This window comes from Pristiophorus japonicus, unplaced genomic scaffold (genome assembly GCF_044704955.1).
Source record: "Pristiophorus japonicus isolate sPriJap1 unplaced genomic scaffold, sPriJap1.hap1 HAP1_SCAFFOLD_662, whole genome shotgun sequence".
Classification (NCBI taxonomy): Eukaryota; Metazoa; Chordata; class Chondrichthyes; family Pristiophoridae; genus Pristiophorus; species Pristiophorus japonicus.
In genome coordinates, this window is record NW_027254575.1 from 24,728 (window position 1) to 43,388 (window position 18,661).

Genomic DNA, 18,661 nt, shown 5'->3' on the forward strand with positions numbered 1-18,661 from the left:
TCTCTCTCGCTCTCTGTCTCGCGCTCTTGCTTTCTGTCTCTCTCTCTCTCTCGCTTTCTGTCTCTCTCTCTCTCTGTCTCTCTCTCTCTTGCTCTCGCTCTCTGTCTCTCGCTCTCGCTTTCTGTCTCTCTCTCTCGCTCTCTGTCTCTCTCTCTCTGTCTCTCTCTCTCGCTCTCTGTCTCTCGCTCTCGCTCTGTCTCTCTCTCGCTCTCTGTCTCTCTCTCTCTGTCTCTCCCTCGCTCTCGCTCTCTGTCTCTCTCTCTCGCTCTCTGTCTCGCGCTCTTGCTTTCTGTCTCTCTCTCTCTCTCTCTGTCTCTCTCTCTCGCTCTCTGTCTCGCGCTCTTGCTTTCTCTCTCTCTCTCTCTCTCGCTCTCTGTCTCTCTCTCTGTCTCTCTCGCTCTCGCTCTCTGTCTCTCTCTCTCGCTCACTGACTCTCTCTCTCGCACTCTTTCTCTCTCGCTCTCTGTCTCTCTCTCTCTGTCTCTCTCGCTCTCTGTCTCTCTCTCTCACTCCCTGTGTCTCTCGCTCTCGCTCTCTGTCTCTCTCTCTCGCGCTCTCGCTGTCTGTCCATCTCCCTCTCGCTATCTGTCCATCTCTCTCTCGCTGAGACACACACGGGGTGTACAGTACCAGACGGGAGTGAATCATTCTCTTTTTACGCGCTGTGTGTACTGTACATGTACAGGAGACACTGAGACACACACGGGGTGTACAGTACCAGACGGGAGTGAATCATTCTCTTTTTACGCGCTGTGTGTACTGTACATGTACAGGAGACACTGAGACACACACGGGCCGTAGTGTACCAGAAGGGAGTGAACCGTTTACTGGGATCGCACTTTGCCCCGGCCATCCTGATTGTCCTTGTGATCTCGCCAATATGTCCGCAGCCTCTTGTTGTCTTCAGAGGGGCGATGAGGATACAAAGTATAACGTTCTGAACGAGGGGACGTACGCACAGAGCAAGGCCGAGGCGGAGAAACTTGTCCTCAGTGCCAACGGGGTGAAGATGAGGCCGAGATTGAGGGGCGCCAGGGTCTGGGAGGGTCGCAGATCAAAGGTTGCACTCAGGGGGACCAATTTACCCGGAGTGAAAGAACTCCCATTCATACAGCACCCTAATTTAAAAAAAAAATTTTTATTCGTTGCCAATCTTTCCAATTCTTTGTCAAATCACAAACGCCAGAGGTCACCTTGCACACATCAAGGATCACTCTGCGCCAATGCTCTTAGCCAAAAGGCCTAGAGCCACTGCACCGTTCCTGGAAGTACTGCAATACCAGGTTCGTGCCATGGAGGTGGATGGGTCAGGCCCCCCACACACCTCCGTGGAGGTGGATGGGTCAGGCCCCCCACCCAGCTCCTATTTCCAATGTCGCTAAATGACCCACGCCGCTTCACAAGAGCGATGATCAGGCAATGAGCCTCATGAGGAGATATTAGGGACAGGTGACTAACAACTTGGTCAAACAGGTTAGTTTTAAGGAGTATCTTAAAGGAGGAGGGAGAGAGAGGCGGAGAGGTTTAGGGAGGGATTTCCTTCCAGTCGCAAAAACACCCATCAAACATTACCCTTTGCTTCCTGCCTCTGAGCCAATTTTGGATCCAACTTGCCACTTTGCCCTGGATCTCGTGGGCTTTGACTTTCGTGACCCGTCTACCATGTGGGACCTGGTCAAAAGCTTTGCTAAAATCCATGTACACTACATCAAACGCACTGCCCTCATCGACCCTCCTGGTTACCTCCTCGAAAAATTCTATCGAGTTATTCAGTCACGACCTTCCCTGAACAAATCCATGCTGACTGTCCCTGATCAATCCATACCTTTCTAAGGAAAGATTTATCCTGTCTTTCAGGAATTTTTCCAATAATTTTCCCACCACTGAGGTTAGGCTGATTGGCCTGTATTAACTCAGTCTAACTCTTTCTCCCTTCTTAAACAAAGGTATCACATTAGCAGTCCTCCAGTCCTCTGGCACCACAGGGGCTGGAGGAGGTTACAGAGATAGGGAGAGGTGTAGGGGCTGGAGGAGGTTACAGAGATTGGGAGGGGTGTAGGGGCTGGAGGAGGTTACAGAGATAGGGAGGGATGTAGGGGCTGGAGGAGGTTACAGAGATTGGGAGGGGTGTAGGGGCTGGAGGAGGTTACAGAGCCACGGAGGGTTGCAGGGGTTAGAGCAGGTTACAGGGATAGGGAAGGTTGTAGGGGATGGAGGAGGTTATAGATAGGGAGGGGTGTAGGGGCTGGAGAGGATTACAGAGATAGGGAGGGGTATAGGGGCTGGAGGAGGTAACAGAGATAGGGAGGGGTGTAGGGGCTGGAGGAGGTTACAGAGATTGGGAGGGGGTGTAGGGGCTGGAGGAGGTTACAGAGATAGGGAGGGTTGTAGGGCCATGGAGGGATCTGAACACAAGGATAAAAATTTTGAAATTGAGGTGTTGTTTAACCAGGAGCCAATGGAGGTCAGCGAGAACAGGGGGTGATTGGTGAGCGGGACTCGGTGCGAGTTAGGACACGGGGCAGTGAGCACAGGGGGTGATGGGTGAGTGGGACTCGGCGCGAGTTAGGACACGGGGCAGTGAGCACAGCGGGTGATGGGTGAATGGGACTGGGTGCGAGTTAGGTCATGGGGCAGTGAGCACAGGGGGTGATGGGTGAGCGGGACTTGGTGCGAGTTAGGACACGGGCCAGTGAGCACAGGGGGTGATGGGTGAGCGGGACTCGGTGTGAGTTAGGACACGGGGCAGTGAGCACAGGGGGTGATGGGTGAGCGGGACTCGGTGCGAGTTAGGACACGGGGCAGTGAGCACAGGGGGTGATGGGTGAGCGGGACTCGATGTGAGTTAGGACACGGGGCAGCGAGCACAGGGGGTGATGGGTGAGCGGGACTTGGTGCGAGTTGGGACACGGGGCAGTGAGCACAGGGGGTGATGGGTGAGCGGCACTCAGTGTGAGTTAGGTCACGGGGCAGTGAGCACAGGGGGTGATGGGTGACCGGGACTCGGTGCGAGTTAGGACACGGGGCAGTGAGCACAGGGGGTGATGGGTGAGTGCATCTGGGTGCGAGTTAGGACACAGGGCAGTGAGCACAGTGGGTGATGGGTGAGCGGGACTGGGTGTGAGTTAGGACACAGGGCAGTGAGCACAGTGGGTGATGGGTGAGCGGGACTGGGTGTGAGTTAGGACACGGGGCAGTGAGCACAGGGGGTGATGGGTGAGTGGGACTCGGTGCGAGTTAGGACACGGGGCAGTGAGCACAGGGGGTGATGTGTGACCGGGACTCGGTGCGAGTTAGGACACGGGGCAGTGAGCACAGGGGGTGATGGGTGAGTGGGACTCGGTGCGAGTTAGGACACAGGGCAGTGAGCACAGGGGGTGATGGGTGAGTGGGACTCGGTGCGAGTTAGGACACGGCGCAGTGAGCACAGGGGGTGATGGGTGAGTGGGACTCGGTGCGAGTTAGGACACAGGGCGAGGCGGAGGGGGGAGAGGGAGGCAGCAGAGTTTTGGATACAGCTGCCTTGGCGAGCACATTACGTCCCAACAATGACCCTGTGTTTTGTGGATAGGTTGCAGGCGAGAGGAGGCTGGTCACATGCGCGCTGCGACCAACAGGGATTTATGGGGAGGGCAATGGAGTGATGGAGAGACTGTATCGGACGCTGGTGAAATACGGCCGCAAGAGGTTGTGGCTCACCGGGAAAGAGGTGGAGCATGGCCGCGTGTATGTGGGTATGTTCAAGTACAAATCATAGATACACTGTCCTTTAAACCTCTGGGACCGGGGTCACAGTGCGTTAGATACACTGTTCTTTCCTCCTCTGGGACTGGGGTCACAGTGCGTTAGACACACTTTCCTTTCCCCTTCTGGGACCAAGTGTCACAGTGTGTTAGATACACTGTTCTTTCCCCCTCTGGGACCGGGGTCACAGTGCGTTAGATACACTGTCCTTTCCCCCTCTGGGACTGGGTGTCACATTGCGTTAGATACACTGTTCTTTCCTCCTCTGGGACCGGGGTCACAGTGCGTTAGATACACTATCCTTTACCCCTCTGGGACCAAGTGTCACAGTGCGTTAGATACACTGTTCTTTCCCCCTCTGGGACCGAGGGTCACAGTGCGTTAGCTCACTGTCCTTTCCCCCTCTGGGATCGAGTGTCACAGTGCGTTAGATACACTGTCCTTTCACCCTGTGGGTCCGGGTGTCACAGTGTGTTAGATACACTGTCCTTTCCCCATCTGGGACCGGGTGTCACAGTGCATTAGATACACTGTCCTTTCCCCTCTGGGACCGGGTGTCACAGTGTGTTAGTTACACTGTCCTTTCCCCCTCTGGGACCGGGTGTCACAGTGCATTGGATACCCTGTCCCTGCCCCCTCTGGGACCGGGTGTCACAGTGCATTAGATACAGTGTCCTTTCCCCCTCTGGGACTGGGTGTCACAGTGCTTTAGATACACTGTCCTTTCCCTTCTCTGGGACCGGGTGTCAAAGTGCTCTAGGTACACTGTCCTTTCCCCCTCTGCGACCGGGTGTCACAGCATGTTAGATACACTGTCCTTTCGTCCTCTGGGACCGGGTGTCACAGTGAGTTAGATACACTGTCCTTTAAACCTCTGGGACCGGGTGTCACAGTGCGTTAGATACAATGTCCTTTCCCCCTCCAGCACCGGATGTCACAGTGCGTTAGATACACTGTCCTTTAAACCTCTGGGACCAGGTGTCACAGTGCCTTAGATGCACTGTCATTTCCCCCTCTGGGACTGGGTGTCACACTGCGTTAGATACACTGTCCTTTCCCCCTCTGGGACCGGGGGTCACAGTGCGTTACATACACTGTCCTTTCCCGCTCTGGGACCGGAGGTCTCAGTGCGTTAGATACACTGTCATTTCCCGCTCTGGGACTGGGTGTCACAGTGCGTTAGATACACTGTCCTTTCCCCCTCTGGGACCGGGTGTCACAGTGAGTTAGATACACTGTCCTTTCCCCCTCTGGGACCTGGTGTAACAGCATGTTAGATACACTGTCCTTTCGTCCTCTGGGACCGGGTGTCACAGTGAGTTAGATACACTGTCCTTTAAACCTCTGGGACCGGGGGTCACAGTGCGTTAGATACACTGTCCTTTCCCCCTCTGGGACCGGGTGTCACAGTGCGTTGGATACCCTGTCCTTTCCCCGTCTGGGACCGGGTGTCACAGTGCGTTAGATACACTGTCCTTTAAACCTCTGGGACCAGGTGTCACAGTGCCTTAGATGCACTGTCATTTCCCCCTCTGGGACTGGGTGTCACACTGCGTTAGATACACTGTCCTTTCCCGCTCTGGGACCGGGGGTCACAGTGCGTAACATACACTGTCCTTTCCCGCTCTGGGACCGGAGGTCACAGTGCGTTAGATACACTGTCCTTTCCCGCTCTGGGACTGGGTGTCACAGTGCGTTAGATACACTGTCCTTTCCCCCTCTGGGACCGGGTGTCACAGTGAGTTAGATACACTGTCCTTTCCCCCTCTGGGACCGGGTGTAACAGCATGTTAGATACACTGTCCTTTCGTCCTCTGGGACCGGGTGTCACAGTGAGTTAGATACACTGTCCTTTAAACCTCTGGGACCGGGGGTCACAGTGCGTTAGATACACTGTCCGTTCCCCCTCTGGGACCGGGTGTCACAGTGCGTTGGATACCCTGTCCTTTCCCCGTCTGGGACCGGGTGTCACAGTGCGTGAGATACACTGTCCTTTCCCCCTCTGGGACTGGGTGTCACAGTGCGTTAGACACACTGTCCTTTCCCCCTCTGGGACCGGGTGTCACAGTGCGTTAGATACACTGTCCTTTCCCCCTCTGGGACAGGGTGTCACAATGCGTTAGATACACTGACCTTTCCCCCTGTGGGACCGGGTGTTACAGTGCGTTAGATACACTGTCCTTTCCCCCCCTGGGACCGGGTGTCACAGTGCGTTAGATACACTGTCCTTTCCCCCTCTGGGACAGGGTGTCACAATGCGTTAGATACACTGACCTTTCCCCCTCTGGGACCGGGTGTCACAGTGCGTCAGTTACACTGTCCTTTCCCCCTCTGGGACCGGGGGTCACAGTGCGTTGGATACCCTGTCCTTTCCCCGTCTGGGACCGGGTGTCACAGTGCGTGAGATACACTGTCCTTTCCTCCTCTGGGACCGGGTGTCACAGTGCGTTAGATACACTGTCCTTTCCCCTCTGGGACTGGGTGTCACAGTGCGTTAGATACACTGTCCTTTCCCCCTTTGGGACCGGGTGTCACAGTGCGTTAGATACACTGTCCTTTCCCGCTCTGGGACCGGGGGTCACAGTGCGTTCGATACACTGTCCTTTCGCCCTCTGAGACTGGGTGTCACAGTGCGTTAGATACACTGTCCTTTCCCCCTCTGGGACCGGGTGTCACAGTGAGTTAGATACAGTGTCCCTTAAACCTCTGGGACCAGGTGTGACATTGCTTTAGATACACTGTTCTTTCCCCCTCTGGGACCGGGTGTCACAGTGCGTTAGATACACTGTCTTTTCCCCTCTAGGACCGGGTGTCACAGTGCGTTAGATACACTGTCCTTTCCCACTCTGGGACCGGGTGTCGCAGTGCATTAGATACACTGTCCTTTCCCCCTCTGGGACCGGGTGTCACAGTGCGTTAGATACACTGTCATTTCCCGCTCTGGGACTGGGTGTCACAGTGCGTTAGATACACTGTCCTTTCCCCCTCTGGGACCGGGTGTCACAGTGAGTTAGATACACTGTCCTTTCCCCCTCTGGGACCGGGTGTAACAGCATGTTAGATACACTGTCCTTTCGTCCTCTGGGACCGGGTGTCACAGTGAGTTAGATACACTATCCTTTAAACCTCTGGGACCGGGGGTCACAGTGCGTTAGATACACTGTCCTTTCCCCCTCTGGGACCGGGTGTCACAGTGCGTTGGATACCCTGTCCTTTCCCCGTCTGGGACCGGGTGTCACAGTGCGTTAGATACACTGTCCTTTAAACCTCTGGGACCAGGTGCCACAGTGCCTTAGATACACTGTCCTTTCCCCCTCTGGGACCGGGTGTCACAGTGCGTTAGATACACTGTCCTTTAAACCTCTGGGACCAGGTGTCACATTGCGTTAGATACACTGTCCTTTCCCCCTCTGGGATGAGGGGTCACAGTGCGTTAGATACACTGACCTTTGCCCCTCTGAGACTGGGTGTCACAGTGCGTTCGATACACTGTCCTTTCCCCCTCTGGGACCGGGTGTCACAGCATGTTAGATACACTGTCCTTTCGTCCTCTGGGACCGGGTGTCACAGTGAGTTAGATACACTGTCCTTTAAACCTCTGGGACCGGGGGTCACAGTGCGTTAGATACACTGTCCTTTCCTCCTCTGGGACTGGGTATCACAGTGCGTTAGATACACTGTCCTTTCCCCCTCTGGGACCGGGTGTCACAGTGAGTTAAATACACTGTCCTTTCCCCTTCTGGGACCGGGTGTCACAGTGCTTTAGATACACTGACCTTACCCCTTCTGGAACCGGGTGTCTCAGTGCATTAGATACACTGTCCTTTCCCACTCTGGGACTGGGTGGCACAATGCGTTAGATACACTGTCCTTTCCCCCTCTGGGACCGGGTGTCACAGTGCTTTAGATACACTGTCCTTTACCCCTCTGGGACCGGCTGTCACAGTGCGTTAGATACACTGTCCTTTCCCCCTCTGGGACCGGGTGTCACAGTGCTTTAGATACACTGTCCTTTCCCCGTCTCGGACCGGGGTCACAGTGCGTTAGATACACTGTCCTTCAAACCTCTGGGACCAGGTGTCACATTGCGTTAGATACACTGTCCTTTCTCCCTCTGGGATGAGGGGTCACAGTGCGTTAGATACACTGACCTTTCCCCCTCTGGGACCGGGTGTCAAAGTGCTTTGGATACAATGTACTTTCCCCCTCTGGAACCGCGTGTCACAGCATGTTAGATACACTGTCCTTTCCCCCTCTGGGACCGGGTGTCACAGTGCGTTAGATACACTGTCCTTTACCCCTCTGGGACCGGGTGTCGCAGTGCGTTAGATACACTGTCCTTTCCCCCTCTAGGACCGGGTGTCACAGTGCGTTAGATACACTGTCCTTTCCCACTCTGGGACCGGGTGTCGCAGTGCATTAGATACACTGTCCTTTCCCACTCTGGGACTGGGTGTCACAATGCGTTAGATACACTGTCCTTTCCCCCTCTGGGACCGGGTGTCACAGTGCTTTAGATACACTGTCCTTTACCCCTCTTTGACCGGCTGTCACAGTGCGTTAGATACACTGTCCTTTCCCCCTCTGGGACCGGGTGTCACAGTGCTTTAGATACACTGTCCTTTCCCCGTCTCGGACCGGGGTCACAGTGCGTTAGATACACTGTCCTTCAAACCTCTGGGACCAGGTGTCACATTGCGTTAGATACACTGTCCTTTCTCCCTCTGGGACCGGGTGTCACAGTGAGTTAGATACACTGTCCCTTAAACCTCTGGGACCAGGTGTGACATTGCTTTAGATACACTTTTCTTTCCCCCTCTGGGACCGGGTGTCACAGTGCGTTAGATACACTGTCCTTCGCCCTCTGGGACTGGGTGTCACAGTGCATTAGATACACTGTCCTTTCCCACTCTGGGACCGGGTTTCACAGTGCGTAAGATACCCTGTCCTTTCCCCCTCTTAGACCGGGTGTCACAGTGTGTTAGATACACTGACCTTACCCGCTCTGGGACCGGGTGTCACAGTGCGTTATATACACAGTCCTTTCCCCTCTGGGACTGTGTGTCACAGTGCGTTAGTTACACTGTCCTTTCCCCCTCTAGGACCGGGTGTCACAGTGCGTTAGATACACTGTCCTTTCCCATTCTGGGACCGTGTGTCGCAGTGCATTAGATACACTGTCCTTTCCCACTCTGGGACTGGGTGTCACAGTGCGTTAGATACACTGTCCTTTCCCCCTCTGGGACCGGGTGTCACAGTGCGTTAGATACACTGTCCTTTACCCCTCTGGGACCGGCTGTCACAGTGCGCTAGATACACTGTCCTTTCGCCCTCTGGTACCGGGTGTCACAGTGCGTTAGATACACTGTCCTTTAAACCTCTGGGACCAGGTGTCACATTGCGTTAGATACACTGTCCTTTCCCCCTCTGGGATGAGGGGTCACAGTGCGTTAGATACACTGACCTTTCCCCCTCTGGGACTGGGTGTCACAGTGCGTTCGATACACTGTCCTTTCCCCCTCTGGGACCGGGTGTCACAGCATGTTAGATACACTGTCCTTTCGTCCTGTGGGACCGGGTGTCACAGTGAGTTAGATACACTGTCCTTTAAACCTCTGGGACCGGGGGTCACAGTGCGTTAGATACACTGTCCTTTCCCCCTCTTGGACCGGGTGTCACAGTGAGTTAGGTACACTGTCATTTCCCCCTCTGGGACCAGGTGTTACAGTGCTTTAGATACACTGACCTTACCCCCTCTGGGACTGGGTGTCACAGTGCGTTAGATACACAGTCCTTTCCCCTCTGAGACTGTGTGTCACAGTGCGTTAGATACACTGTCCTTTCCCACTCTGGGACCGTGTGTCGCAGTGCATTAGATACACTGTCCTTTCCCACTCTGGGACTGGGTGTCACAGTGCGTTAGATACACTGTCCTTTCCCACTCTGGGACCGGGTTTCACAGTGCGTAAGATACCCTGTCCTTTCCCCCTCTTGGACCGGGTGTCACAGTGTGTTAGATACACTGACCTTACCCGCTCTGGGACCGGGTGTCACAGTGCGTTATATACACAGTCCTTTCCCCTCTGGGACTGTGTGTCACAGTGCGTTAGTTACACTGTCCTTTCCCCCTCTAGGACCGGGTGTCACAGTGCGTTAGATACACTGTCCTTTCCCACTCTGGGACCGTGTGTCGCAGTGCATTAGATACACTGTCCTTTCCCACTCTGGGACTGGGTGTCACAGTGCGTTAGATACACTGTCCTTTCCCCCTCTGGGACCGGGTGTCACAGTGCGTTAGATACACTGTCCTTTACCCCTCTGGGACCGGCTGTCACAGTGCGCTAGATACACTGTCCTTTCGCCCTCTGGTACCGGGTGTCACAGTGCGTTAGATACACTGTCCTTTAAACCTCTGGGACCAGGTGTCACATTGCATTAGATACACTGTCCTTTCCCCCTCTGGGATGAGGGGTCACAGTGCGTTAGATACACTGACCTTTCCCCCTCTGGGACTGGGTGTCACAGTGCATTCGATACACTGTCCTTTCCCCCTCTGGGACCGGGTGTCACAGCATGTTAGATACACTGTCCTTTCGTCCTCTGGGACCGGGTGTCACAGTGAGTTAGATACACTGTCCTTTCCCACTCTGGGACCGGGTGTCGCAGTGCATTAGATACACTGTCCTTTCCCCCTCTGGGACCGGGTGTCTCAGTGCGTTAGATACACTGTCCTTTACCCCTCTGGGACCGGCTGTCACAGTGCGTTAGATACACTGTCCTTTCCCCCTCTGGGACCGGGTGTCACAGTGCGTTAGATACACTGTCCTTTAAACCTCTGGGACCAGGTGTCACATTGCGTTAGATACACTGTCCTTTCCCCCTCTGGGATGAGGGGTCACAGTGCGTTAGATACACTGACCTTTGCCCCTCTGAGACTGGGTGTCACAGTGCGTTCGATACACTGTCCTTTCCCCCTCTGGGACCGGGTGTCACAGCATGTTAGATACACTGTCCTTTCGTCCTCTGGGACGGATGTCACAGTGAGTTAGATACACTGTCCTTTAAACCTCTGGGACCGGGGGTCACAGTGCGTTAGATACACTGTCCTTTCCTCCTCTGGGACTGGGTATCACAGTGCGTTAGATACACTGTCCTTTCCCCCTCTGGGACCGGGTGTCACAGTGAGTTAAATACACTGTCCTTTCCCCTTCTGGGACCGGGTGTCACAGTGCTTTAGATACACTGACCTTACCCCTTCTGGAACCGGGTGTCTCAGTGCGTTAGATACACAGTCCTTTCCCCTCTGGGTCTGTGTGTCACAGTGCGTTAGTTACACTGTCCTTTCCCCCTCTAGGACCGGGTGTCACAGTGCGTTAGATACACTGTCCTTTCCCACTCAGGGACCGGGTGTCGCAGTGCATTAGATACACTGTCCTTTCCCACTCTGGGACTGGGTGTCACAATGCATTAGATACACTGTCCTTTCCCCCTCTGGGACCGGGTGTCACAGTGCTTTAGATATACTGTCCTTTACCCCTCTGGGACCGGCTGTCACAGTGCGTTAGATACACTGTCCTTTCCCCCTCTGGGACCGGGTGTCACAGTGCTTTAGATACACTGTCCTTTCCCCGTCTCGGACCGGGGTCACAGTGCGTTAGATACACTGTCCTTCAAACCTCTGGGACCAGGTGTCACATTGCGTTAGATACACTGTCCTTTCTCCCTCTGGAATGAGGGGTCACAGTGCGTTAGATACACTGACCTTTCCCCCTCTGGGACCGGGTGTCAAAGTGCTTTGGATACAATGTACTTTCCCCCTCTGGAACCGCGTGTCACAGCATGTTAGATACACTGTCCTTTCCCCCTCTGGGACCGGGTGTCACTGTGCGTTAGATACACTGTCCTTTCCCCCTCTGGGACCGGGTGTCGCAATGCGTTAGATACACTGTCCTTTCCCCTTCTGGGACCGGGTGTCACAGTGAGTTAGATACACTGTCCCTTAAACCTCTGGGACCAGGTGTGACATTGCTTTAGATACACTGTTCTTTCCCCCACTGGGACCGGGTGTCACAGTGAGTTAAATACACTGTCCCTTAAACCTCTGGGACCAGGTGTGACATTGCTTTAGATACACTGTTCTTTCCCCCTCTGGGACCGGGTGTCACAGTGCGTTAGATACACTGTCCTTTCCCCCTCTGGGACTGGGTGTCACAGTGCATTAGATACACTGTCCTTTCCCACTCTGGGACCGGGTTTCACAGTGCGTAAGATACCCTGTCCTTTCCCCCTCTTGGACCGGGTGTCACAGTGTGTTAGATACACTGACCTTACCCGCTCTGGGACCGGGTGTCACAGTGCGTTATATACACAGTCCTTTCCCCTCTGGGACTGTGTGTCACAGTGCGTTAGTTACACTGTCCTTTCCCCCTCTAGGACCGGGTGTCACAGTGCGTTAGATACACTGTCCTTTCCCATTCTGGGACCGTGTGTCGCAGTGCATTAGATACACTGTCCTTTCCCACTCTGGGACTGGGTGTCACAGTGCGTTAGATACACTGTCCTTTCCCCCTCTGGGACCGGGTGTCACAGTGCGTTAGATACACTGTCCTTTACCCCTCTGGGACCGGCTGTCACAGTGCGCTAGATACACTGTCCTTTCGCCCTCTGGTACCGGGTGTCACAGTGCGTTAGATACACTGTCCTTTAAACCTCTGGGACCAGGTGTCACATTGCGTTAGATACACTGTCCTTTCCCCCTCTGGGATGAGGGGTCACAGTGCGTTAGATACACTGACCTTTCCCCCTCTGGGACTGGGTGTCACAGTGCGTTCGATACACTGTCCTTTCCCCCTCTGGGACCGGGTGTCACAGCATGTTAGATACACTGTCCTTTCGTCCTCTGGGACCGGGTGTCACAGTGAGTTAGATACACTGTCCTTTCCCCCTCTGGGACCAGGTGTTACAGTGCTTTAGATACACTGACCTTACCCCCTCTGGGACTGGGTGTCACAGTGCGTTAGATACACAGTCCTTTCCCCTCTGGGACTGTGTGTCACAGTGCGTTAGTTACACTGTCCTTTCCCCCTCTAGGACCGGGTGTCACAGTGCGTTAGATACACTGTCCTTTCCCACTCTGGGACCGGGTGTCGCAGTGCATTAGATACACTGTCCTTTCCCACTCTGGGACTGGGTGTCACAGTGCGTTAGATACACTGTCCTTTCCCACTCTGGGACCGGGTGTCACAGTGCGTTAGATACACTGTCCTTTACCCCTCTGGGACCGGCTGTCACAGTGCGTTAGATACACTATCCTTTCCCGCTCTGGGACCGGGTGTCACAGTGCATTAGATACACTGTCCTTTCCCCCTCTGGGACCGGGGGTCACAGTGCGTTAGATACACTGTCCTTCAAACCTCTGGGACCAGGTGTCACATTGCGTTAGATACACTGTCCTTTCCCCCACTGGGACCGGGTGTCACAGTGAGTTAAATACACTGTCCCTTAAACCTCTGGGACCAGGTGTGACATTGCTTTAGATACACTGTTCTTTCCCCCTCTGGGACCGGGTGTCACAGTGCGTTAGATACACTGTCCTTTCCCCCTCTGGGACTGGGTGTCACAGTGCATTAGATACACTGTCCTTTCCCACTCTGGGACCGGGTTTCACAGTGCGTAAGATACCCTGTCCTTTCCCCCTCTTGGACCGGGTGTCACAGTGCGTTAGATACACTGTCCTTTCCCCCTCTGGGACTGGGTGTCACAGTGCGTTAGATACACTGTCCTTTCCCCCTCTGTGACCGGGTGTCACAGTGCGTTAGATACACTGTCCTTTCCCGCTCTGGGACCGGGGGTCAAAGTGCGTTCGATACACTGTCCTTTCCCCCTCTGAGACTGGGTGTCACAGTGCGTTAGATACACTGTCCTTTCCCCCTCTGGGACCGGGTGTCACAGTGAGTTAAATACACTGTCCCTTAAACCTCTGGGACCAGGTGTGACATTGCTTTAGATACACTGTTCTTTCCCCCTCTGGGACCGGGTGTCACAGTGCGTTAGATACACTGTCCTTTCCCCCTCTGGGACTGGGTGTCACAGTGCATTAGATACACTGTCCTTTCCCACTCTGGGACCGGGTTTCACAGTGCGTAAGATACCCTGTCCTTTCCCCCTCTTGGACCGGGTGTCACAGTGTGTTAGATACACTGACCTTACCCGCTCTGGGACCGGGTGTCACAGTGCGTTATATACACAGTTCTTTCCCCTCTGGGACTGTGTGTCACAGTGCGTTAGTTACACTGTCCTTTCCCCCTCTAGGACCGGGTGTCACAGTGCGTTAGATACACTGTCCTTTCCCACTCTGGGACCGGGTGTCGCAGTGCATTAGATACACTGTCCTTTCCCCCTCTGGGACCGGGTGTCACAGTGCGTTAGATACACTGTCCTTTACCCCTCTGGGACCGGCTGTCACAGTGCGTTAGATACACTGTCCTTTCCCCCTCTGGGACCGGGTGTCACAGTGCGTTAGATACACTGTCCTTTAAACCTCTGGGACCAGGTGTCACATTGCGTTAGATACACTGTCCTTTCCCTCTCTGGGATGAGGGGTCACAGTGCGTTAGATACACTGACCTTTCCCCCTCTGGGACTGGGTGTCACAGTGCATTCGATACACTGTCCTTTCCCCCTCTGGGACCGGGTGTCACAGCATGTTAGATACACTGTCCTTTCGTCCTCTGGGACCGGGTGTCACAGTGAGTTAGATACACTGTCCTTTAAACCTCTGGGACCGGGTGTCACAGTGTGTTAGATACACTGTCCTTTCCCCCTCTAGGACCGGGTGTCACAGTGCGTTAGATACACTGTCCTTTCCCACTCTGGGACCGGGTGTCGCAGTGCATTAGATACACTGTCCTTTCCCCCTCTGGGACCGGGTGTCACAGTGCGTTAGATACACTGTCCTTTACCCCTCTGGGACCGGCTGTCACAGTGCGTTAGATACACTGTCCTTTCCCCCTCTGGGACCGGGTGTCACAGTGCGTTAGATACACTGTCCTTTAAACCACTGGGACCAGGTGTCACATTGCGTTAGATACACTGTCCTTTCCCCCTCTGGGATGAGGGGTCACAGTGCGTTAGATACACTGACCTTTCCCCCTCTGGGACTGGGTGTCACAGTGCGTTCGATACACTGTCCTTTCCCCCTCTGGGACCGGGTGTCACAGCATGTTAGATACACTGTCCTTTCGTCCTCTGGGACCGGGTGTCACAGTGAGTTAGATACACTGTCCTTTAAACCTCTGGGACCGGGTGTCACAGTGTGTTAGATACACTGTCCTTTCCCCCTCTGGGACAGGGTGTCACAATGCGTTAGATACACTGACCTTTCCCCCTCTGGGACCGGGTGTCACAGTGCGTCAGTTACACTGTCCTTTCCCCCTCTGGGACCGGGTGTCACAGTGCGTTGGATACCCTGTCCTTTCCCCGTCTGGGACCGGGTGTCACAGTGCGTGAGATACACTGTCCTTTCCTCCTCTGGGACCGGGTGTCACAGTGCGTTAGATACACTGTCCTTTCCCCCTCTGGGTCTGGGTGTCACAGTGCGTTAGATACACTGTCCTTTCCCCCTTTGGGACCGGGTGTCACAGTGCGTTAGATACACTGTCCTTTCCCGCTCTGGGACCGGGGGTCACAGTGCGTTCGATACACTGTCCTTTCGCCCTCTGAGACTGGGTGTCACAGTGCGTTAGATACACTGTCCTTTCCCCCTCTGGGACCGGGTGTCACAGTGAGTTAGATACAGTGTCCCTTAAACCTCTGGGACCAGGTGTGACATTGCTTTAGATACACTGTTCTTTCCCCCTCTGGGACCGGGTGTCACAGTGCGTTAGATACACTGTCCTTTCCCACTCTGGGACTGGGTGTCACAGTGCATTAGTTACACTGTCCTTTCCCCCTCAAGGACCGGGTGTCACAGTGCGTTAGATACACTGTCCTTTCCCACTCTGGGACCGGGTGTCACAGTGCGTTATATACACAGTCCTTTCCCCTCTGGGACTGTGTGTCACAGTGCGTTAGTTACACTGTCCTTTCCCCCTCAAGGACCGGGTGTCACAGTGCGTTAGATACACTGTCCTTTCCCACTCTGGGACCGGGTGTCGCACTGCATTAGATACACTGTCCTTTCCCCCTCTGGGACCGGGTGTCTCAGTGCGTTAGATACACTGTCCTTTACCCCTCTGGGACCGGCTGTCACAGTGCGTTAGATACACTGTCCTTTCCCCCTCTGGGACCGGGTGTCACAGTGCGTTAGATACACTGTCCTTTAAACCTCTGGGACCAGGTGTCACATTGCGTTAGATACACTGTCCTTTCCCCCTCTGGGATGAGGGGTCACAGTGCGTTAGATACACTGAACTTTCCCCCTCTGAGACTGGGTGTCACAGTGCGTTCGATACACTGTCCTTTCCCCCTCTGGGACCGGGTGTCACAGCATGTTAGATACACTGTCCTTTCGTCCTCTGGGACCGGGTGTCACAGTGAGTTAGATACACTGTCCTTTAAACCTCTGGGACCGGGTGTCACAGTGCGTTAGATACACAGTCCTTTCCCCTCTGGGACTGTGTGTCACAGTGCGTTAGTTACACTGTCCTTTCCCCCTCTAGGACCGGGTGTCACAGTGCGTTAGATACACTGTCCTTTCCCACTCTGGGACCGGGTGTCACAGTGCATTAGATACACTGTCCTTTCCCCGTCTCGGACCGGGGTCACAGTGCGTTAGATACACTGTCCTTCAAACCTCTGGGACCAGGTGTCACATTGCGTTAGATACACTGTCCTTTCTCCCTCTGGGATGAGGGGTCACAGTGCGTTAGATACACTGACCTTTCCCGCTCTGGGAACGGGTGTCAAAGTGCTTTGGATACAATGTACTTTCCCCCTCTGGAACCGCGTGTCACAGCATGTTAGATACACTGTCCTTTCCTCCTCTGGGACCGGGTGTCACTGTGCGTTAGATACACTGTCCTTTCCCCCTCTGGGACCGGGTGTCACAGTGCGTTAGATACACTGTCCTTTCCCCCTCTGGGACCGGGTGTCACAGTGAGTTAGATACACTGTCCCTTAAACCTCTGGGACCAGGTGTGACATTGCTTTAGATACACTGTTCTTTCCCCCTCTGGGACCGGGTGTCACAGTGCATTAGATACACTGTGCTTTCCCCCTCTGGGACTGGGTGTCACAGTGCATTAGATACACTGTCCTTTCCCACTCTGGGACCGGGTTTCACAGTGCGTAAGATACCCTGTCCTTTCCCCCTCTTGGACCGGGTGTCACAGTGTGTTAGATACACTGACCTTACCCGCTCTGGGACCGGGTGTCACAGTGCGTTATATACACAGTCCTTTCCCCTCTGGGACTGTGTGTCACAGTGCGTTAGTTACACTGTCCTTTCCCCCTCTAGGACCGGGTGTCACAGTGCGTTAGATACACTGTCCTTTCCCACTCTGGGACCGTGTGTCGCAGTGCATTAGATACACTGTCCTTTCCCACTCTGGGACTGGGTGTCACAGTGCGTTAGATACACTGTCCTTTCCCCCTCTGGGACCGGGTGTCACAGTGCGTTAGATACACTGTCCTTTACCCCTCTGGGACTGGCTGTCACAGTGCGCTAGATACACTGTCCTTTCGCCCTCTGGTACCGGGTGTCACAGTGCGTTAGATACACTGTCCTTTAAACCTCTGGGACCAGGTGTCACATTGCGTTAGATACACTGTCCTTTCCCCCTCTGGGATGAGGGGTCACAGTGCGTTAGATACACTGACCTTTCCCCCTCTGGGACTGGGTGTCACAGTGCGTTCGATACACTGTCCTTTCCCCCTCTGGGACCGGGTGTCACAGCATGTTAGATACACTGTCCTTTCGTCCTCTGGGACCGGGTGTCACAGTGAGTTAGATACACTGTCCTTTAAACCTCTGGGACCGGGGGTCACAGTGCGTTAGATACACTGTCCTTTCCCCCTCTTGGACCGGGTGTCACAGTGAGTTAGATACACTGTCATTTCCCCCTCTGGGACCAGGTGTCACAGTGCTTTAGATACACTGACCTTACCCCCTCTGGGACTGGGTGTCACAGTGCGTTAGATACACAGTCCTTTCCCCTCTGGGACTGTGTGTCACAGTGCGTTAGTTACACTGTCCTTTCCCCCTCTAGGACCGGGTGTCACAGTGCGTTAGATATACTGTCCTTTCCCACTCTGGGACCGGGTGTCGCAGTGCATTAGATACACTGTCCTTTCCCACTCTGGGACTGGGTGTCACAGTGCGTTAGATACACTGTCCTTCCCCACTCTGGGACCGGGTGTCACAGTGCGTTAGATACACTGTCCTTTACCCCTCCGGGACCGGCTGTCACAGTGCGTTAGATACACTGTCCTTTCCCGCTCTGGGACCGGGTGTCACAGTGCATTAGATACACTGTCCTTTCCCCCTCTGGGACCGGGGGTCACAGTGCGTTAGATACACTGTCCTTCAAACCTCTGGGACCAGGTGTCACATTGCGTTAGATACACTGTCCTTTCCCCCTCTGGGATGAGGGGTCACAGTGCGTTAGATACACTGTCCTTTCCCACTCTGGGACCGTGTGTCGCAGTGCATTAGATACACTGTCCTTTCCCACTCTGAGACTGGGTGTCACAGTGCGTTAGATACACTGTCCTTTCCCCCTCTGGGACCGGGTGTCACAGTGCGTTAGATACACTGTCCTTTACCCCTCTGGGACCGGCTGTCACAGTGCGCTAGATACACTGTCCTTTTGCCCTCTGGTACCGGGTGTCACAGTGCGTTAGATACACTGTCCTTTAAACCTCTGGGACCAGGTGTCACATTGCGTTAGATACACTGTCCTTTCCCCCTCTGGGATGA